This window comes from Triticum dicoccoides, chromosome 4B, assembly GCF_002162155.2.
Source record: "Triticum dicoccoides isolate Atlit2015 ecotype Zavitan chromosome 4B, WEW_v2.0, whole genome shotgun sequence".
NCBI classification, from domain to species: domain Eukaryota; kingdom Viridiplantae; phylum Streptophyta; class Magnoliopsida; order Poales; family Poaceae; genus Triticum; species Triticum dicoccoides.
Genome location: NC_041387.1, coordinates 370,518,311 through 370,541,803, shown reverse-complemented (window position 1 = coordinate 370,541,803; position 23,493 = coordinate 370,518,311).

Sequence of the window (23,493 nt, the reverse complement as noted above, 5' to 3'; positions counted from 1 at the left end):
GGATGGTGCAATGAATCAAGAGTGACATGTATGAAAAGAATGCATGGTGGCTTTGCCACAAATACGATGTCAACTACATAATCATGCAATGGCAATATGACAAAAGTAATGTATGTCATGAATATGATGATAGAAGTTGCATGGCAATATATCTCGGAATGGCTATGGAAATGCCATGATAGGTAGGTATGGTGGCTGTTTTGAGGAAGATATAAGGAGGTTTATGTGTGATAGAGTGTATCATATCACGGGGTTTGGATGCACCGGTGAAGTTTGCAACAACTCTCAAGGTGACAAAGGGCAATGCACGGTACCGAAGAGGCTAGCAAAGGCGGAAAGGTGAGAGTGCGTATAATCCATGGACTCAACATTAGTCAAAAGAACTCATATACATTATTGCAAAAATTTAGAAGTTATCAAAAACCAAATACTACGCGCATGCTCCTAGGGGGATAGATTGGTAGGAAAAGACCATCGCTCATCCCCGACCGCCACTCATAAGGATGCACAAGCCAGGTACACTTCATGTTTCAAATTTGTTATACAACTTTAACCATACGTGCATGATACGGGACTTGCAAACTTCAACACAAGCATTTCTCAAATTCACAATTACCCAACTAGCACGACTTTGATATTATCACCTCCATATCTCAAAACAATTATCAAGCACCAAACTTATCTTAGTATTCAATTCACTCAAAAGAAAGTTTCACATATCTTGAATACCAAGTATATTAACATTAAGCAAATTACCATGCTATTTAAGACTCTCAAAATAATATAAGTGAAGTATGAGAGTTCATCTATTTCTTCAAAACAAAACTACCACCATGCTCTAAAAGATATAAGTGAAGCACTAGAGCAAATGACAAACTACTCCGAAAAGATATAAGTGAAGATCAATGAATAGCTAAATAATTATGTAACTATGTGAAGAATCCCTCTCACTAAAGAATTTCATATCTTGGTATCTTATTCAGACAGCAAGCAAAGCTAAAGAAAACTACATTGCAAGGATATCACAACTCATGTGAAGAAGCAAAAACTTAGGCTCAACAGATACTAACCGATAGTTGTTGAAGAAGAAAGGTGGGATGCCTACCGTGGCATCCCCAAGCTTAGATGCTTGAGACATATTGAAATATTATCTTGGGGTGCCTTGGGCATCCCCAAGCTTGAACTTTTGTGTCTCCTTAAATCCTCTCATATCATGGTTTCTCTTTTTATCAAAAGCTTCATTCACAACAAACTCAACAAGAACTCGTGAGATAGGTTAGTATAAACCAATGCAAAACCTTATCATTTTATATTATAACAAATCACTAAAATTATTATTCAACATTGAATACTAAATGCCTCTGCATATTTAATACTCCTATTCTCAAATAGAATCATTAATCAAGCAAACATATGCAAACAATGCAACCATAACAGCAATCTGCCAAAACAGCACAGTATGTAAAGAATGCAAGAGTAACAATACTTCACTCACTCCAAAAATTATGAACTAAAATTCCCACAGTAGTAAATTTATCAGATCTCAGTATGCAAAAAGATTCAACATTATACCACTCTCTGACTTTTCTAGGGAATTTTTGCAACAGTGGTAAACTTTCTGTTTTCAAACAGCAACATGTATACTTGCAAAATAAGCATGGCAAAGGCTATCCTTGACTTTTTTTATTGAAACTAAAGATGCAAAACATTATCTAACTAATAGCAAGCAAAAACTAACAAAAGTAAATGATGCTCCAAGCAAAACACATATCATGTGGTGAATAAAAATATAGCTCCAAGTAAAGTTACCGATAGACGAAGACGAAAGAGGGGATGCCTTCCGGGGCATCCCCAAGCTTAGGATCATGGTTGTCCTTGAATATTACCTTGGAGTTCCTTGGGCATCCCCAAGCTTAGGCTCTTGCCACTCCTTATTCCATAGTCCATCGAATCCTTACCCAAAACTTGAAAACTTCACGACACAAAACTCAACAGAAAACTCGTAAGCTCCGTTAGTATAAGAAAATAAAACCACCACTTAGGTAGTATAATGAGCTCATTCTAAATTCATATTGGTGTAATATCTACTGTATTCCAACTTATCTATGGTTCATACCCTCCGATACTACTCATAGGTTCATCAAAATAAGCAAACAACACATAGAAAACAGAATCTGTCAAAAACAGAACAGTTTGTAGTAATCTGTATCAAATCTATACTTCTGGAACTCCAAAAACCCTACAAAATTAGGAAGTCCTAAGCAAGTCGTGTACAATCCAGTGCAAAAAGAATCAGATCAGAAGCTAGTTTTTGTGAATTAATAAAACTAATTTACTGGGTGCAAAAGTTTCTGATTTTCAGCAGGATCACCAAAACTATCACCGTAAGCTATCCTAAAGGTCTTACTTGGAACTTTATTGAAACAAAAGTTATAAAACATGATTACTACAGTAGCATAATCATGTGGACACACAAAAACAGTAAGGATAAATATTGGGTTGTCTCCCAACAAGAGATTTTCTTTAATGCCTTTCTAGCTAGGCATGATGATGACAATGATGCTCACATAAAAGATAAGAATTGAAACATAACGGGAGCATCATGAAGCATATGACTAGCACTTTTAAGTCTAACCCACTTCCTATGCATAGGGATTTTGTGAGCAACCAACTTATGGGAACGATAATCAACTAGCATAGGAAGGTAAAACGAGCATAGCTTCAAAATTTTCAACACATAGAGAGGAAACTTGACATTATTGCAATTCCTACAAGCATATATTCCACCCTCATAATAATTTTCAGTAGCATCATGAATGAATTCAACAATATAACCAGCACCTAACGCATTCTTTTCATGACCTACAAGCATAGAATATTCACTACTCTCCACATAAGCAAAATTCTTCTCATCAATAGTAGTGGGAGCAAACTCAACAAAATAACTATGATAAGATTGAAAATTAAGATCAAGATGACAAGTTTCATGGTTATCATTATTCTTTAAAGCATACGTGTCATCACAATAATCATCATAGATAGGAGGCATGCTTTCATCATAGTAAATTTGCTCATCAAAGCTTGGGGGACAAAAAATATCATCTTCATCACACATAGCTTCCCCAAGCTTGTGGCTTTGCATATCATTAGCATCATGGATATTCAAGGAATTCATACTAACAACATTGCAATCATGCTCATCATTCACATATTTTATGCCAAGAATTCTATGTAATTTTTCTTCTAGCACTTTGGCACAATTTTTCTTTCCATCATACTGACGAAAGATATTAAAAAGGTGAAGCATATGAGACAAACTCAATTCCATTTTTTGTAGTTTTCTTTTATAAACTAAACTAGTGCTAAAACAAGAAACAAAAAGATTCGATTGCAAGATCTAAAGATATACCTTCAAGCACTCACCTCCCCGGCAACAGCGCCAGAAAAGAGCTTAGTTGACGGGGTGTGAGTGAGTGCCCTTTACCTAGCCTCCCCGGCAACGACGCCAGAAAAGAGCTTGATGTCTACTACACAACCTTCTTCTTGTAGACGTTTTTGGGCCTGCAAGTGCATAGGTTTGTAGGACAGTAGCAAATTTCCCTCAAGTGGATGACCTAAGGTTTATCAATCCGTAGGAGGCGTAGGATGAATATGGTCTCTCTCAAGCAACCCTGAAACCGAATAACAGAGAGTCTCTTGTGTCCCCAACACACCCAATACAATGGCAAATTGTATAGGTGCACTAGTTCGGCGAAGAGACGGTGATACAAGTGCAATATGGATGGTAGATAAAGGTTTTTGTAATCTGAAATAATAAAAATAGCAAGGTAACTAATGATAAAAGTGAGCGTAAACGGTATTGCAATGATAGGAAACAAGGCCTAGGGTTCATACTTTCACTAGTGCAATTTCTATCAACAATAATAACATAGATAGATAATATAACAAGCCCTCAACATGCAACAAAGAGTCACTCCAAAGCCACTAATAGCAGAGAACAAACGTAGAGATTATGGTAGGGTACGAAACCACCTAAATTTTTTTCTTTTGGATAAATCTATAAAAGAGTTCGTACTAGAATAACACCTTAAGACACAAATCAACCAAAACCCTAATGTCACCTAGATACTCCATTGTCACCTCAAGTATCCGTGGGCATGATTATACGATATGCATCACACAATCTCAGATTCATCCAACCAACACAAAGTACTTCAAAGAGTGCCCCAAAGTTTCTATCGGAGAGTCAAGAACGTGTGCCAACCCCTATGCATAGGTTCCCAATGTCACAAAACCCGCAAGTTGATCACCAAAACATACGTCAAGTGGCACATGATATCCCATTGTCACCATAGATAATCACGGCAAGAAATACATCAAGTGTTCTCATAAAGACTCAATCTGATAAGATAACTTCAAAGGGGAAACTCAATTCATCACAAGAGAGTAGAGGGGGAGAAACATCATAAGATCCAACTACAATAGCAAAGCTCGGGATACATCAAGATCGTGCCATAGATGGAACACGAGAGAGAACACGAGAGAGAGAGAGAGAGAGAGAGATAGAGAGAGAGATCAAACACATAGCTACTGGTACATACCCTCAGCCCCGAGGGTGAACTACTCCCTCCTCGTCATGGATAGCACCCGGATGATGAAGATGGCCACCGGTGATGGGATCCCCCTCCGGTAGGGTTCCGAAACGGGCTCCCACGAGGTTTTTGGTGGCTACAGAGGCTTGTGGCGGCGGAACTCCCGATCTATCTTCTGTTCTGGAAGTTTTAGGGTACGTAGGTATATATGGGTGAAAGGAGTACGTCGGTGGAGCTACGGGGGCCCCACAAGGTAGGGGGCGCGCCCGGGGGGGTGGGCGTGCCCCCCACCCTCGTGGGCAGCCCCTATCTCCCCTGACATGCACTCCAAGTTCCCTGGGTTGCTTCCCTTCCAAAAATAACTTCTCTAGTTGATTTCGTTCCGTTTTGACTCCGTCTGATATTCCTTTTCCTCGAAACACTGAAATAGGCATAAAATAGCAAATCTGGGTTGGGCCTCCAGTTAATAGGTTAGTCCCAAAAATAATATAAAAGTGGATAATAAAGCCAATATTGCCTAAAACAGTAGATAAAGTAGCATGGAGCAATCAAAAATTATAGATACGTTAGAGACGTATCAAGCATCCCCAAGCTTAATTCCTGCTCGTCCTCGAGTAGGTAAATGTTAAAAAAGAATTTTTGATGCGGATTGATACTTCGGCATAATGTCAATGTAAATCTTCTTAATTGTGGCATGAATATTTAGATCCAAAAGATTCAAGGCAAAAGTTCATATTGACATAAAAAACAATAATACTTCAAGCATACTAATCAAAGCAATCATGTATTCTCAAAATAGCATGGCAAAAGAAAGTTCATCCCTACAAAATCATATAGTTAGGCTATGCTTCATTTTCGTCACATAAAGATGTTCCCAACTTCTATACCCCCGATGACAAGCCAAGCAATTGTTTCATACTTAAATAATCTCAAACTTTTTCAACCTTCACGCAATACATGAGCGTGAGCCATGGATATAGCACTATGGGTGGAATAGAATATGATGATAGGGATTGTGTGGAGAAGACAAAAAAGGAGAAAGTCTCACATTGAAGAGGCTAATCAACGGGCTATGGAGATGCCCATCAATTGATGTCAACATGAGGAGTAGGGATTGCCATGCAACGGATGCACTAGAGCTATGAATGCTCAACAAAAGAAAACTAGTGGGTGTGCATCCAACTTGCTTGCTCACAAAGACCTAGGGCATTTGAGGAAGCCCATCGTAGGAATATACAAGCCAAGTTCTATAATGAAGAATTCCCACTAGTATAAAGAGACAACTTATGAGACTCACTACATGAAGAAAAGGTGCTACTTTGAAGCACAATATATGAGACTCACTACATGAAGAACAAGGTGCTACTTTGAAGCACAAGTGTGGAAAAGAGATAGTAGCATTGCCCTTTTTATCTATTTTCTTTGTTTGGGCCTTTCTTTTTTTTGGGGCCTTTCTCTTTTTTTTGGCCTTTCTCTCTTTTTTTTGGGCAGTGCTCTAATAATGATGATCATCACACTTCTATTGATTACAACATAAGGATTACAACTCGAAACTTAGAACAAGATATGACTCTATATGAATGCCTCCGGCGGTGTACCGGGATGGTGCAATAAATCAAGAGTGACATGTATGAAAAGTAATGCATGGTGGCTTTGCCACAAATACGATGTCAACTACATGATCATGCAATGGCAATATGACAAAAGTAATGTATGTCATGAATATGATGATGGAAGTTGCATGGCAATATATCTCGGAATGGCTATGGAAATGCCATGATAGGTAGGTATGGTGGCTGTTTTGAGGAAGATATAAGGAGGTTTATATGTGATAGAGCGTATCGTATCACGGGGTTTGGATGCACCGGCGAAGTTTGCAACAACTCTCAAGGTGACAAAGGGCAATGCACGGTACCGAAGAGGCTAGCAAAGGCGGAAAGGTGAGAGTTCGTATAATCCATCGACTCAACATTAGTCAAAAGAACTCATATACTTATTGCAAAAATTTAGAAGTTATCAAAAACCAAGTACTACGCGCATGCTCCTAGGGGGATAGATTGGTAGGAAAAGACCATCGCTCGTCCCCGACCACCACTCATAAGGATGCACAAGCCAGGTAATCTTCATGTTTCAAATTTGTTACACAACTTTAACCATACGTGCATGCTATGGGACTTGCAAACTTCAACACAAGCATTTCTCAAATTCACAATTACCCAACTAGCATGACTTTGATATTATCACCTCCATATCTCAAAACAATTATCAAGCACCAAACTTATCTTAGTATTCAATTCACTCAAAAGAAAGTTTCACATATCTTGAATACCAAGTATATTAACATTAAGCAAATTACCATGCTATTTAAGACTCTCAAAATAATATAAGTGAAGTATGAGAGTTCATCTATTTCTTCAAAACAAAACTACCACCATGCTCTAAAAGATATAAGTGAAGCACTAGAGCAAATGACAAACTACTCCGAAAAGATATAAGTGAAGATCAATGAATAGCTAAATAATTATGTAACTATGTGAAGACTCGCTCTCATTAAAGAATTTCAGATCTTGGTATATTATTCAAACAGCAAGCAAAGCTAAAGAAAACTACATTGCAAGGATAGCACAACTCATGTGAAGAAGCAAAAACTTAGGCTCAACCGATACTAACCGATAGTTGTTGAAGAAGAAAGGTGGGATGCCTATCGGGGCATCCCCAAGCTTAGATGCTTGAGACTTCTTGAAATATTATCTTGGGGTGCCTTGGGCATCCCCAAGCTTGAACTTTTTTGTCTCCTTAATTCCTCTCATATCATGGTTTCTCTTTTTATCAAAAGCTTCATTCACAACAAACTCAACAAGAACTCGTGAGATAGGTTAGTATAAACCAATGCAAAACCTTATCATTTTATACTGTAACAAATCACTAAAATTATTATTCAACATTGAATACTAAATGCCTCTACATATTTAATATTCCTATTCTCAAATAGAATCATTAATCAAGCAAACATATGCAAACAATGCAACCATAACAGCAATCTGCCAAAACAGTTAAGTCTGTAAAGAATGCAAGAGTAACAATACTTCCCTAACTCCAAAAATTATGAACTAAACTTCCCACTGTAGTAAATTTATCAGAGCTCAATATGCAAAAATATTCAACATTATACCACTCTCTGACCTTTCTAGGGAATTTTTGCAATAGCGGTAAACTTTCTGTTTTCAAACAGCAACATGTATACTTGCAAAATAAGCATGGCAAAGGCTATCCTTGACTTTTTTATTGAAAATAAATATGCAAAACATTATTCTAACTAACAGAAAGCAAAAACTAACAAAAGGAAATGACACTCCAAGCAAAACACATATCATGTGGTGAATAAAAATATAGCTCCAAGTAAAGTTACCGGTAGACGAAGACGAAAGAGGGGATGCCTTCCGGGGCATCCCCAAGCTTAGGCTCTTGGTTGTCCTTGAATGTTACCTTGGGGTGCCCTTTACCTAGCCTCCCCGACAACGGCGCCAGAAAAGAGCTTGATGTCTACTACACAACCTTCTTCTTGTAGACGTTGTTGGGCCTGCAAGTTCACAGGTTTGTAGGACAGTAGCAAATTTCCCTCAAGTGGATGACCTAAGGTTTATCAATCCGTAGGAGGTGTAGGATGAAAATGGTATCTCTCTAACAACCCTGCAACCAAATAACAGAGAGTCTCTTGTATCCCCAACACACCCAATACAATGGGAAATTGTATAGGTGCACTAGTTCGGCGAAGAGACGGTGATACAAGTGCAATATGGATGATAAATAAAGGTTTTTGTAATCTGAAATAATAAAAACAGCAAGGTAACTAATGATAAAAGTGAGCGTAAATGGTATTGCAATGATAGGAAACAAGGCCTAGGGTTCATACTTCCACTAGTGCAAGTTCTCTCAACAATAATAACATAGATAGATAATATAACAAGCCCTCAACATGCAATAAAGAGTCACTCCAAAGCCACTAACAGCGGAGAACAAACATAGAGATTATGGTAGGGTACGAAACCACCTCAAAGTTATTCTTTCGGATCAATCTATAAAAGAGTTCGTACTAGAATAACACCTTCAGACACAAATCAACCAAAACTCTAATGTTACCTATATACTCCATTGTCACCTCAAGTATCCGTGGGCATGATTATACGATATGCATCACACAATCTCAGATTCATCCAACCAACACAAAGTACTTCAAAGAGTGCCCCAAAGTTTCTATCGGAGAGTCAAGAACGTGTGCCAACCCCTATGCATAGGTTCCCAATGTCACAAAACCCGCAAGTTGATCACCAAAACATACATCAAGTGGCACATGATATCCCATTGTCACCACAGATAATCACGGCAAGACATACATCAAGTGTTCTCATAAAGACTCAATCCGATAAGATAACTTCAAAAGGGAAACTCAATTCATCACAAAAGAGTAGAGGGGGAGAAACATCATAAGATCCAACTACAATAGCAAAGCTCGGGATATATCAAGATCGTGCCATAGATGGAACACGAGAGAGAACACGAGAGAGAGCGATCAAACATATAGCTACTGGTACATACCCTCAGCCCCGAGGGTGAACTACTCCCTCCTCATCATGGATAGCGCCGGGATGATGAAGATGGTCATTGGTGATGGGATCCCCCTCCGGCAGGGTGCCGGAACGGGATCCCAAGAGGTTTTTGGTGGCTACAGAGGCTTGCGGCGGCGGAACTCCCGATCTATCTTCTGTTCAAGAAGTTTTAGGGTATGTAGGTATATATGGGTGAAAGGAGTACGTCGGTGGAGCTACGGGGGCCCTACGAGATAGGGGGCGCACCCGGGGGGGTGGGCGCGCCCCCCACCGTCTTGGGCAGCCGGTATCTCCCCTGACGTGCACTCCAAGTTCCCTGGGTTGCTTTCCTTCCAAAAATAACTTCTCCAGTTGATTTCGTTCTGTTTTGACTCCGTCTGATATTCCTTTTCCTCGAAACACTAAAATAGGCATAAAACAGCAAATCTGGGCTGGGCCTCCGGTTAATAGGTTAGTCCCAAAAATAATATAGAAGTGGATAATAAAGCCCAATATTGCCTAAAACAGTAGATAAAGTAGCATGGAGCAATCAAAAATTATAGATACCTTGGAGACGTATCAGCTACCTCTGCAGTGTATCTAATCTATCGATAGCCTCGTCCTCGGTTATGGACATAGCTCGGAAGTAGGTCAGACAATGGATCAAAAATTATAATTAATCTTTCACACAAAGTATTTATTGTTGGCACTGGTTTTATGATGATTTGTGGATCATGTGATGATCATAAGTGATTGGCTTCAGTTGTGATTCGGGTATGATCACCATTCGGTTACGAGGTAACCCGTCTGGTAAGGCAGTCTGAGGGACTCGATGCACATGTTGGTTTCACCACATCAGTAGTATTACTTGCATTGCATTAACCTGATTAATTGTCATGATATTGTTTGTCATTGTGCTTATGTTTGTTGTGAGCTTGCAAGTACATTCAATGTACTGACCTGGCGTGTCATGCCAGCTTTCAGGCAAATCGTATCGGATCGGAGAGCTTCCCGCGTCTAGATCGTGTCCACGTTGGTGTCCATGTGCTATGGAGTTCTACTTCGTCGTTATTCCGCTGCCGCGTAGTTTATGTGATCGAGGCCCTTTCATGTTCATTAAATAATGTACATAGTATTCAGCTGCATCGTGTGTGCCGCTTGGCCCCTTATCTCGACGTAATATCAGACTCATGTTTCCGCTAGCATCAATAAAACGGTTGGGAACTAGTCGATCGTTTTTGTTGACAGGAAAGGTGTGCCACCCAAAATGTTGTATCTCTATCTTTTCTGCTTCTCTGGCACCTCTACAAGTCCCTACTTCCCTCCGCGAAGGGCCTTTCTATTTACTTTATGCAGTTTTTATTTTACTTGAGTATCCATCTTCTCTTATAAAGCACCAACTAAGGGGCACTATGATCGTACTTGAGCATTGGGTGTAGCTAATATGCGAGTGTGTTTCATGAATGGATCAATGACTGAGCATAATGGGCTAGGGATAACTTGCTTTAGTGTTTATATTTTGAAAGACATGGTTGCTTGTTGATATGCTTGAGTATTAAAGTCTTCATGTCAAAACTAGACTATTGCTTTGAATCATATAAAGGTCCAAATGTCCATGCTACAAAGAAAAGAATATGTGATGAACATGTTAGGTAGCATTCCACATCAAAAAATCTACTTTTATCATTTACCTACTCGAGGACGAGCAGGAATTAAGCTTGGGGATGTTGATATGTCTCCAATGTATCTATAATTTTTGATTGTTCCATGCTGTTATATTATCATTCTTAACATGTTTAACAATCGTTTTATAGCAACTCTATATCATTTTTTGGGACTAACCTATTGACCGAGTGCCCAGTGCTAGTTGTTGTTTCCTTCTTGTTTTTTACATCGCAGGAAATTAATATCAAACGTAGTCCAAACGGAGCTCGGGCAAGTAACATACTGATGGACAAAGGGAATAACGTATGTTGTCATAACAGTTCGACCGATAAAGATCTTCATAGAATATGTGGGAGCCAATATGAGCATCCAGGTTCCGCTATTAGTTATTGACTGGAGAGGTGTCTCGGTCATGTCTACATAGTTCTTGAACCCGTAGGGTTCGCACACTTAATGTTCAATGACGATATAGTATTATATGAGTTATGTGATTTGGTGATCGAATGTTGTTAGGAGTCCTGGATGAGATCACAAACATGACAAGGAGTCTCGAAATGGTTGAGAGGAAAACATTTCTATATAGGACGATGTTATTCGGACACCGGAAGTGTTTTGGAGGGTACCGGGTACATATTGGAGTACCGGAGGGGTTACCGGAACCCCCGGAGGGAAGATATGGGCCATATGGGCCATGAGAGGGGAGCACACCAGCTGACAAGGGGTAGCACGCCCCCCTATGGCAAGAGGCCGATTGGGAGAAGGAAAAGAGGGGGTTCGGCCCCACTTCCTTCTCTCTTCCCCCATCCGTTTTCTTATCCGGTGAAAAAAGGTAGGGGCGCCACTTGGGGAAATCCATAGTAGGATTTGGATCCTACTTGGGGCGCACCCTGGCTGCCTCCCCTCTCCCTCCCACCTATATATATGTGGGGGGTGATACGTCTCCAACGTATCTATAATTTTTTATTATTCCAGGTTGTTATATTACCATTCTTGGATGTTTTACAATCATTTTATAACAACTTTATATAATTTTTTCGAACTAACCTATTGACATGGTGTTGAGTGCCAGTTGTTGTTTTCTGCTTGTTTTTTACATCGCATGAAATCAATATCAAACGGATTCCAAACGCAGCGTGTCAGATATGGGTTCCGGCAAAACCTTAAGGTTCGAACTCTAGGGTGCGCGCGAGGATCTAGTTCCTACCGATCCACGTCCCAACGCCTCCTCGTGAATCTAAGCTACACGAAGAACAACACAAGGGACACAAGGTTTATACTAGTTCGGGCCATCGTTGTGGTGTAATACCCTACTCTAGTTTGTGGTGTGGTGGATTGCCTCAGGGGCTGATGATGAATAGTACAGAGGAAGAACAGGCTCGCGAGGGGTGTTCTTGAGCTGGTGTGGTTTTCTACTTGGGTGGATTCGATCATCTCTGGATCAGCTGCCTCGCTACTGTGGTGGCTATCTCAAAATAGAGAGGCCCTGGTCCTCTTCCCAAATATTGAGCGGGAAGGGAGCCAACAACGGCCATTTTGAAGGGGAATAGCTAGTACAAGTTATCCTAACTAAATTTGGTCTTCGACTGCCAAAGGAACTTGCGATGAAGCCGTCTTGGGCTCCACGGTTACCTCCGTCCTGCCGCTCTGCTGGTCTTGGTCTCGTTGCATCGAAATGGTAAACTTTGCTTGATGCCTCGGTACTCCGTGCCTGCGCTTGCCTCCTTTGCACCAAAGAGGAAACGAGGACACTGCGCAGCATGGCACCCGCCTGGCGCCCGCCTGGTCTCGATCGTCATGGCTTGCGTCATGAGCACCTCGCGAGGTACTCCTGCCTTGATCTCTCAGCCTCCTCGCAAGCCTGCCTGGTGAGGCCGGCCCTGAGGAAGCCTTGCATCGTCTGCCCCGCTAGGCTTGGCCCCTCGCGAGGGTCTTGATCTTGGGTCGATGTAGACGGGCCGTACTGGGCCACTGCTTGAGCCACGCCGCGGGCCACAGGCAGGCAAGTCTGGGGACCCCAATTCCCAGAACGCCGACAGTAGCCCCCGGGCCCAAGGCGTGCGCGGACTTGGCTTAGCAGCGAAGCGAAAGGGCAAGTGCGGAGCGCCGCGGGCCCCAATAGCCTGTGGCCTTGGTCGTCGTGTGGTGGTTGATTGGACGTGGGCTCCACTTCCCCACGCTGCCTCGGCAACTACTCGATTTGACGAGTCCCTGCTGCTTGCAAAAAGAGTCATGATTACATGCGATCGTGGAGGCCGACGGTTGGCCTCCCTTGGGCTATAAATGTGGAGGGGGCGCAGGCACCCGCTGCACATCCCCCTTCCCCCGCCTGCTTCTTCTTCCTTCTTGCTCCAGTTGACTGATGTGTCCCATGGCACCGACAAAGAGGTTCTCGGCCGTGGAGAAGGGGAAATCTTGCCAGGAAGGGCCTGGTTCCCCTCCGCCCAGGCGCGGCCGAGGTCGTCCCCGCAAGCACCCCGCCACCCCTGCAGCGGATCCTCGTGGTCGCGACGGTGGTCCTTCGCGTGGTGATGGCCGTCCGATGGGCGGGGGAAGACGCATCGTGGCTGCGCGGCCTCCCTGGCCACACTTTCACTCGGTAGAGGTGCTGCCAGAGTTTGTCGTGTGGTCGGCAGATCCGGCCGGCAACTGGCTCCAGCTCCCTCGCTTCTTTGCCAGTGAACTGCCGGCCGATGGCCCTGGTGGGCTCTGCCTGCAGGCGGACGGCTGCTGCAGCAAGGCTTCCTGGGTCACGGTGGAGATCTCCGTCGCCGGGAACATGGCCTTGGCCCGCGGCTGCCAGACGTTTGCCCGTGCGCGTGGCCTGGGCCGGCGGTGCACCTTGCACTTCAACTTTGACGGCGACGCGGCCCTCTAGGTGAGGGTGTTTAGAGAAGACGGCCGTCGTGTCGGGTGCTGCCCTGAAAACGATGACAGTGACCGGGTGCTTGGCCTTGGTGACGGCCATGACAAGGACGAAGGCGAGCCCGCTCCTGGCAGCATCCGCAGCTTGCCGAGCTTCGGCAGCTCTTCCTCTGGTGGCAGCTCCTCCAGCGGTGGCCGCGATCAGCCACCATGTCGCCACGCCCGCTTCGAGGGCGGTAGCAGGTCGTCCCGCCGTCACGCCTCGGTGAAGCGCGAGGAGGAGTCTGATTGATATCGGGAGGGCGATGCAGATCCCTCCTCGCGAGCCGTCGCGGGGCACGGCGCGTTAATTTGTTTTTGTCATTTTCCTGCATTGAGAGAGAGAAAGAAGTATGGCCCCCCTTTTAGGGGTGTGCAAGACTATCATCCTTAAGTGTCATGCTACTTTTATCGTTCCCGTGTTGTGTTGTGGTGTTGCGGCTATGTGGATGCGCGTAGGAACAACTTAGCTTGGGAGGTTCGCTGCAGTTTCTGCCTCGCGAGGTACTTGCCTGAGGCCCCGCCGAGTGCCTTGAGGTCTGCAAAAACCAGTCGGGGGAATAGCTTTCGAACCTTCATCACGAGGGTGGCTAGCTTAGGCCCTGTCGTTTTGCGTCGCGATGCCTGTGGGGCATGGACTGGGAGGGTTGCTCCCGCTACGAACTTGAGTGAGAGAGCCTCACAAAATCAATAGAGGAAAAGCTCACGAGGGCGCCCGCGTAGCCCCCTCGCGAGGCTTGCATGAAAGAGAATGAGCCGAGCGAAATCCAAACACAGAGAACAGGGGTAGGGAACGATAAACAACACTAGAAGCAACTCCAGGAAAAGTTGAAATGAGGGAGAACAGCCAACTACGGAAAGCAAATGAAAATCCACGGCCGGCACCTAGCCTAGTCTTCAACGTCTTCTCACCAGCGCGGAGCTAAGTGCTGCCACTGGGCGTGGGCTGGAGCCCCCGAGGCCCAAGGACGGCACTCCGGAGACTCCGAGGTGTGTACAGCCCCAACTCATTATTACGTGAGAGTGTCACGGGCGGCGAGCTTCACAGGCACTAGGCCTTGTTCACAGGCACCGGGCCATTCTTGGGGCGGCGAGCTTCACAGGCATCGGGCCTTCTTTATAGGCGTTGTGCCCTTCTGCATAGGCACCGGGCCTTCTTTACAGGAACTGGGCCTTCTTCACAGGCACCGGGCCTTCTTCACAGGCACTGGGCCTTACTTCAAGCGTAGAACCTCCGGAGGTGCTGAATGTTCCACGCGTTCGGAATGGGCACCCCTTCCTGGGTCTCCAAGCACGTGGCACCAGGTCTCGAGAGTCCTGGGGTGGATGTGGCGGCAATGATACCGCCGCAGCACTTGCTGGTATCTTACTACGCGTAGTGCGGCCTCCCGATGGCATTCCTCCCCAAGCACGAGGTTCATCCCCCGCATGGCATCCTGCTGCGCTTCATCAAACGCCAGGACCCGCGCGGAGCGACGCCTAACCTCATGAGGGAGAACCGCCTCTGCTCCATAGACGAGGAAGAACGGGGTCTCGCCAGTTGACTTGGTGGCGGTGGTGCGGATGGACCACGGCACGGACTGGAGCTCGTCATACCAGCCCCTGCCGTAGGCCTCCAGCTTCTTCTTGAAGGTCCTAGTTTTGAGGCCCTTCAGGACCTATGCATTGGCGCGTTCAGCCTGGCCGTTACTCCGGGGATGTGCCACCGAAGCGTAGCATATCTATGTTCCAAGGTTAGCATAATATGTTTTGAAGAGATTGTTGGGGAACTGCGAATTGTTGTCGGTGATGATGCGATTAGGCACCCCGAATCGGCTCACGAGGCCCTTGATGAACTTGACTGCAGAACCAGCTGGGATGGTGCGGATGGTTTCTACCTCTGCCCACTTGGTGAACTTGTCGATGGCGATGTAGAGGTAGTGGTAGCCCCCAGGTGCTCGAGGAAACGGGCCTAGGATATCCAGCCCCCAGACCGCGAACAGCCACGAGAGTGGGATGGTCTGTAGGCCCTGAGCTGGCTGATGAATCTACTTGGCGTGGAAATGGCAGGCTTCGCAAGCCTTCACCAGCTCGATTGCGTCGTTGAATGCTGTAGGCCAATAAAACCCGCTACGGAATGCCTTTCCCACGAGGGTTCGTGATGACGAGTGGTGCCCACAATCTTCGCCGTGAATGTCGGCCAGCAGTTCCTTCCCCTGTTCCCTAGAGATGCAACGCAAGGAGACATGATTTGGCAGCCTCCGGTAGAGCTCTCCGTCTTGGATGCAGTAGGTCGTGGCCTGCCGGGCCACGCGTTCCACGTCCTCTTCTTTCTCTGGTAAAATCCCTCGCATCAGGTAATCCTTGAACTCCGTGGTCCAGCATCCCTCCTGAGGCTCTAGCGCCAGGAGCAAGCATCCTCCCGAGGTCGGGCCACAGGCCGGGGCTCCTGAGGCAGGTGGCTGAGGGAGCTCTTCCCGAGGTTGCACTGTGTTGGACAACATTGGTGCTATCGAGGGCTTGAAGAGTCGTTCCTCGAACACGCCAGGCTCCTGAGGCAGCCGCCTTGATGCCCTCCTGGCGATGTCATCAGCCTCTTGGTTGGTGCCGTGGGGCACATGCTGCAACTCCAGCCCCCAAAATTGCTTTTCCATTCTGCTCACCTCCGCAAGATATGCTTCCATGTGTTTGTCCTTGGGCTCATACACTTTGTTGGAGAAGTTGACGAGGAGCTGTGAGTCTCCCTTGATTACAAGGCGCTTCACCCCCAGAGCTGTCGCGGCTTTCAAGCCAGCTATGAGACCCTCGTATTCGGCTATGTTGTTGGAGACCTTCTCGCCCTGCTGGAAACAAAGATGTACAGCATAATAGAGCTTGTCCTAAGTGGGGGATATAAGCACCACGTTAGCCCCCGCGCCATGTCGTGAGAATGCTCCATCGAAGAACATAACCTAGCCGTCTGGCGCCTCACTTCCTAGGGAAAGCGACCGATCTTCACCTGCCTCGAGCCCTGGCGCCTCTATCTATTCCGCCACAAAATCTGCAAGTGCGGCTCCCTTGATGACTCTGGTCGTGCTGAATTCCAGCTGAAATGCTTGCAGCTCGATGTTCCACTCAGTGACCCTTCCAGCGGAGTTGGGACTCCTGAGCACCCTCTCCAATTGGTAGGCCAAGACGACCTTGATGGAGTGGCCTTGGAAGTAATGCCGTAACTTACGCGAGGCCACCAATAGTGCAAGCAAGAGCTTCTGAGGCATGGGGTCTCGTGCCCTTGCATCCCGCAACACAGTGCTGACGAAATACACGGGATGCTTGACGAGGGTGGGTGCGCCGACGGAGCTCGCGCACTCCGGAGAGTTGAGCGCTTCCTGAGGCGCCGAAATCCCCAGTCCCTGGCTGCTTGATGAGGCCCCTTCAGCCCCAGGGGCATCTTCCTATTGAGGCTGGTCTCCATCTGCCGAGGCTGTGGCCTTCGTGAGGCCTTCCTGGTCTTGCGCTGCTGCGGTCGGGGCTGCGGCCGGTCGCGATGCAGCCTTGACCTGGCGCTCCTCTCGAACCGCCACCAGAGCAGCGCTGGCGGAGTAGGGTGTGGTGGAGAGGTAGAGCACCAGGGGCTCCTGAGGGCGTGGCGCCACCATCACCGGAGGGCTGGTCAGGTACTTCTTGAGATCTTGAAATGCTTCGTCGGCCTATGGTGTCCACTCAAATAGGCCCTTCTTCTTCATCAGCTTGAAGAAGGGCAGGGCACGTTCTCCCAGCTTGGAGATGAAGCGCCCCAACGCAGTTACGTGTCCGACGAGCTTCTGCATTTCCCTGAGGGTTTGTGGAGGACTCATGTCTTCGATTGCCTTGACCTTCTCTGGGTTGGCCTCGATCCCCCTGTGTGACACGAGGAAGCCCAGAAGCTTGCCAGAGGGAACACCAAATACGCACTTCTCTAGGTTGGTCGCAGGTCCACTTCACGAAGGCTTGCGAAGGTTTCTTCCAGGTCCTGTATCAAGGTCTTCGCCTCCCGAGACTTCACCACAATGTCGTCGATGTAGGCCTCGGCATTTCTCCCGAGTTGCCGGCCCAAGGCGATATGCATCAGTCGCTGAAAGGTTGCGCAACCCGAATGGCATGCAGGTGTAACAGTACACCCCGCACGAGGTCAGGAAGGCAGTCTCCTCCACATCTTCTATCGCCATCTTGATTTGGTGATAGCCCGAAAAGGCATCCAGGAAGCACAACAGATCGCACTCAGCGGTGGAGTCGACGATTTGGTCGATGCGGGGGAGTGGGAATGGATCTTGAGGGTAGGCCTTATTGAGGTTGGAGAAGTCGACGCACATGCGCTCCTTTCCTCCCTTCTTCGGCACAACAACAGGGTTTGCCAGCCACTCGGGTTAGCGAACGTCGCGAATGACTCCCGCAGCTTCCAGCTTGCGGGTTTCCTGGATGATGAAGGCCTGCTTCTCGGTGGACTGTCGCCTTGCTTTCTGCTTCACGGGGCGCACATTGGGGCACACATTCAGGTGATGCTCGATCACCTGCCTTGGGAGCCCCGCGAGCTGCTTGGGTTCCCACGCGAACACCTCCTTCTTCACGCGCAGGAACTTCACTAGTGCTTCTTCCTGTTCGGGGTCGAGATTGGCGCCTATGGTGAAGGTGGCGCCGTAGGATCCATCCTCATCAACTGGTAGCTGCTTGGTCTCCGCCTTGTCTTGGGTGAACAGCTGCTTCTTCTTGGTTGGCACAGCCCCCCTTGGCCTTGGGGGTGTTGGCACTGGTGGGCTGCGCCGCTGTGGCTGTCTTGAGAGCGAGCTTGAGCGCCTGCAGAGCATCTTTTGTATCTCCAGCTATGGTGAGGACGCCGCTGCTCCCCGACATCTTCATGAGGTTGTACGCTGGGTGAGTCGCTGCCATGAATTGGGCCAAGGCAGGGTAGTCGAGGATGGCGTTGTACGGGAGGCTGGTGTGGGCAATGTCGAAGTTGACCAGCTCCGTGCGGAAGTTGCCGTGGGTGCCGAAGGTCACCGGTAGGCAGATCTGCCCCAGGGAGCCGGAGGAACCGCCCCTGCCGCCTGAGAAGGGCTTGCTGGGTTGGAGCCATTCCAACAGCACATGGAGGAGGCTGAAGGCCTCCACTGAGAGCATGTTGAGGCCAGCACCACCGTCGATGAGGGTCCTGGTGATGGCCACCTGGAAGATGGTGGGCGTGCAAAGCATCGGGTGCGCACCCGAGCAGGCAGTGTTGGCGGGGTGATCGTCGAAGCTGAAGGTTAGGTCGGCTTTGGGCACCGCCCAACCCGGGGGAGCTCCGTGCCGCGTGAGGGCGGTGCCGATCTGGTAGACGAATGGCTTGACATGGCGGCCTGAGGGTGGCGCCTGCGTGCCGCCCAGGAGAGCTACGACGATCGGGGGCGCCGGTGCAGCATAATGGGCGAGGAAGAGGTGACGCAGCTCCTCCCACGAGGCCACAGAAGCCGTTGGCAGGTGGAGCAGCCACATACGCGGAACGCCGGTGAGAGCCATGGGAAACCATTTAGCCATGACCCTGTTGTCGCCCCCGACCTTGAGGACGGCCTACTCGTATGCCAGTAGGAAAGCCAGTGGATCCGCTGGACCATCATAGCATGGTGGCATCTCTGGCTTGAACTTGTTCGGCCACTGCACCTGTCGCAAGGCGGGGGCCAAGGCTCGGAGCCCCCTGGCCCCAGTGCTGGCGTTGGCAGCCGGAGCGGGCGGCATGTTGTCCGCATGAGGACGAAGCGCGCGTTGACTGAGAGCGGGTCGACAGAAGGGAGAGTTCCGGTGCACCCCTACCTGGCGCGCCAAATGTCGGATATCAGGTTCCAGCAAAACCCTTAAGGTTCGAACTCTGGGGTGCGCGCGAAGATCTACTTCCTACTGATCCACGTCCCAACGCCTCTCCATGAATCTAAGCTACACGAAGAACAACACAAGGGACACAAGGTTTATACTAGTTCGGGCCACTGTTGTGGTGTAATACTCTACTCTAGTTTGTGGTGTGGTGGATTTCCTCAGGGGCTGATGATGAACAATACAGAGGAAGAACAGCCTCGCGAGGGGTGTTCTTGAGCTGGTGTGGTGTTCTACTTGGATTGGTTTCGATCGTCTCTGGATCAGCTGCCTCGCTACTGTGGTGGCTATCTCTATATATAGAGGCCCTGGTCCTCTTCCCAAATATTGAGCGGGAAGGGAGCCAACAACGGCCATTTTTAAGGGGAACAGCCAGTACAAGTTATCCTGACTAAAGTTGGTCTTCGACTGCCAAAGGCACTGGCGATGACGCCGTCTTGGGCTCCACGGTGACCTCTATCCTGCCACTCTGCTGGTCTTGGTCTCGTTGCACCGAAATGGTAACCTTTGCTTGATGCCTCGATACTCCGTGCCTGCGCTTGCCTCCTTTGCACCAAAGAGGAAACGAGGACACTGCGCAGGATGGCGCCCGCCTGGCGCCCACCTGGTCTCGATCGTCATGGCTTGCGTCATGAGCACCTCGCGAGGTACTCCTGCCTTGATCTCTCCGCCTCCTCGCGAGCATGCCTGGTGAGTCCGCCCCTGAGGAAGCCTTGCGTCTTCGGCCCCACGAGGCTTGGCCCCTCGCGAGGGTCTTGAGCTTGGGTCGATGTAGACGGGCCGTACTGGGCCACTGCTTGAGCCACGCCACGGGCCGCAGGCAGGCAAGTCTGGGGACCCCGTTCCCAGAACGCCGACACAGCGAAACTTTTTGTGGATTTTTTTGGACAAGAAGACACCTGTTAGGCCAAGAAAGTACCCGAGGGGAGCTCCGAGGGGAGCACAACCCACAAGGGCCCAGGTGGGTTGTGCCCACCTCAGCCGCCTCTAGCACCGCATCTTTGCTCTATAAATACCCCAATATTCTAGAAATCCTGGGTGAGTCGATGAAAATCAATTCCAGCCGCAGCAAGTTCTATAACCACCAGATCCAATCTAGACACCATCAAGGAGGGGTTCATCATACTCATTGGCGCCTCTCCGATGATGCGTGAGTAGTTCATTGTAGATCTTCGGGCTAGTAGTTAGTAGCTAGATGGCTTCCTTTCTCTCTTGATTCTCAATACAATGGTCTCTTCGAGATCTATTTGATGTAACTCTTTTTGCAGTGTGTTTGTTGGGATCCGATGAACTTTGAGTTTATGATCAGATCTATGTTTTTATCCATGAAAGTTATTTGAGTCTTTTGATCTCTTATATGCATGACTACTTATAGCCTCGTATTTCTTCTTCGAATCTTTTGTTTAGTTAGGCCAACTATCGATTTTTCTTGCCATGGGAAGAGGTGCTTTGTGATGGGTATCTTACGGTGCTTGTTCCCAGTGACAGAAGGGGAACGACACATATGTATCGTTGCTATTAATGATAACAAGATGGGGTCTATTTCTACATAAAGAGATCTTGTCTACATCATGTCATCGTTCTTATTGCATTACTTTGTTTCTCCATGAACTTAATACACTAGATGCATGCTGGATAGCGGTTGATGTGTGGAGTAGTAGTAGTAGATGCAGGCAGGAGTCGTTCTAAAAATATTGGATGTGATGCCTATATAATAATCATTGCCTAGATATCGTCATGATTATTTGAAGTTCTATCAATTGACCAATAGTAATTTGTTTACACATCATATGCTATTTTTCTCGAGAGAAGCCACTAGTGAAATCTACGACCCCTGGTCTCTTCTTATCATATTCTCCTTCGAGATCTGTTTCTATTTTCTTTTATTTTCATATCTATTATCCAAAAATACAAAAATACCTTGGTGCAATTTTTATTTATTTATTTTATCTTGCGTTCCCGCGAGATCTATTTATCCAAACTACTAAACTTTTACCTATATTTTTACTTGTGAGGGATTGACAACCCCTCTCTTACGCTGGGTTGCAAGTATTTGTTCTTTGTGTGCAGGTGTTGTTGCATGGTTCTCCTACTGGTTCGATAACCTTGGTCTCATCACTAAGGGAAATACCTACCGTTGTTGTGCTGCATCATCCCTTCCTCTTTGGGGAAATATTGATGTAGTTCAAGCAAACATCAGGGGGCGCCCCTAGCACACCCCAGACAATTGTTAGCTGTGTGCGGTGCCCCCTCCACCGTTTACTCCCATGGTCATATCTTCGTTGTGCTTAGGCGGATCACTTCACCGTCACCGTCACCACACCATCGTGCTGACGGAACTCATCTACTACTTCGACATCTTGCTGGATCAAGAAGATTAGGGACATGACCAAGCTGAACGTGTGCAGAACTCAGAGGTGTGTACATTCGGTACTCGATCGGTGGATCGCGAAGAAAGTTCGACTACATCAACCACGTTGTGAAATGCTTCCGCTTATCGTCTACGAGGGTACGTAGACACACTCTCCCCCTTGTTGCTATGCATATCCTAGATAGATCTTGCATGAGCATTGGATTTTTTTGAAATTGCATGATACGTTCTCCAACAGTGGTATCAGAGCTAGGTCTATGCATAGATGATATGCACGAGTAGAACACAAACAATTGTGGGTGGTGATCATCATACTGCTTACCACAAATGTCTTATTTTGATTCGGCAGTATTGTTGGATGAAGCGGCCCGTACCAACCTTACACGACCATGTTCATGAGACCGGTTCCACCGATAGACATGCAACTAGTTTTGCATAAAGGTGGCTGGCGGGTGTCTGTTTCTCCTACTTTAGTTGAATCGAATTTGTATGTGACCGGTCCTTGTTGAAGGTTAAAATAGTAAACTTAATAAATCACAGTTGTGGTTTTTGTGCCGTAGGTAAGAACGGTTCTTGCCAGAAGCCCGTAGAACCCACGTAAAACTTGCAACAGCAAAGTAGAGGACGTCTAACTTGTTTTTGCAGGACATGTTGTGATGTGATATGGTCAAGACATGATGTGATATACGTTACTGTATGAGATGATCATGTTTTGTAAAAATTATCGGCAACTGGCAGGAGCCTTATGGTTGTCTCTTTATTGTATGAAATGCGAACGCCATGTAATTGATTTACTTTATCACTATGCGTTAGCGATAGTTGTAGAAGCAATAGTTGGCGAGACGACCACGACGCAACGATGGAGATCAAGGTGTAGAGCTGGTGATGATAGAGATCATGACGATGCTTTGGAGATGGAGATCAATAGCACAAGATGATGATGGCCATATCATGTCACATATTTTTGATTGCATGTGATGTTTATCTTTTATGCATCTTATTTTGCTTAGTACGGTGGTAGCATTATAAGATGATCCCTTAACTAAAATTTCAAGGTATAAATGTTCTCCCTAAGTATGCACGGTTGCGATAGTTCATCGGGTTGAGACACCACGTGATGATCGGGTGTGATAGAATCTACTTTCACATACAATGGGTGCAAGACAGTTTTGCACATGCGAAATACTAGGGTTAAACTTGATGAGCCTAGCCTGTACAGACATGGCCTCGGAACACTGGAGACCAAAAGGTCGAACATGAATCATATAGTAGATATGATCAACATAGAGATGTTCACCATTGATGACTACCCCATCTCACGTGATGATCGGACATGGGTTAGTTGATTTGGATCATGTATCATTTAGATGACTTGAGGGATGTCTATATAAGTGGGAGTTCTTAAGTAATTTGATTAATTTAACTTAATTTATCATGAACTTAGTCCTGATAGTACATATCTATGTTGTAGATCAATGGCCCGTGCTATCGTTCCCCTAAATTTTAATGCATTATTAGAGAAAGCTAAGTTGAAAGA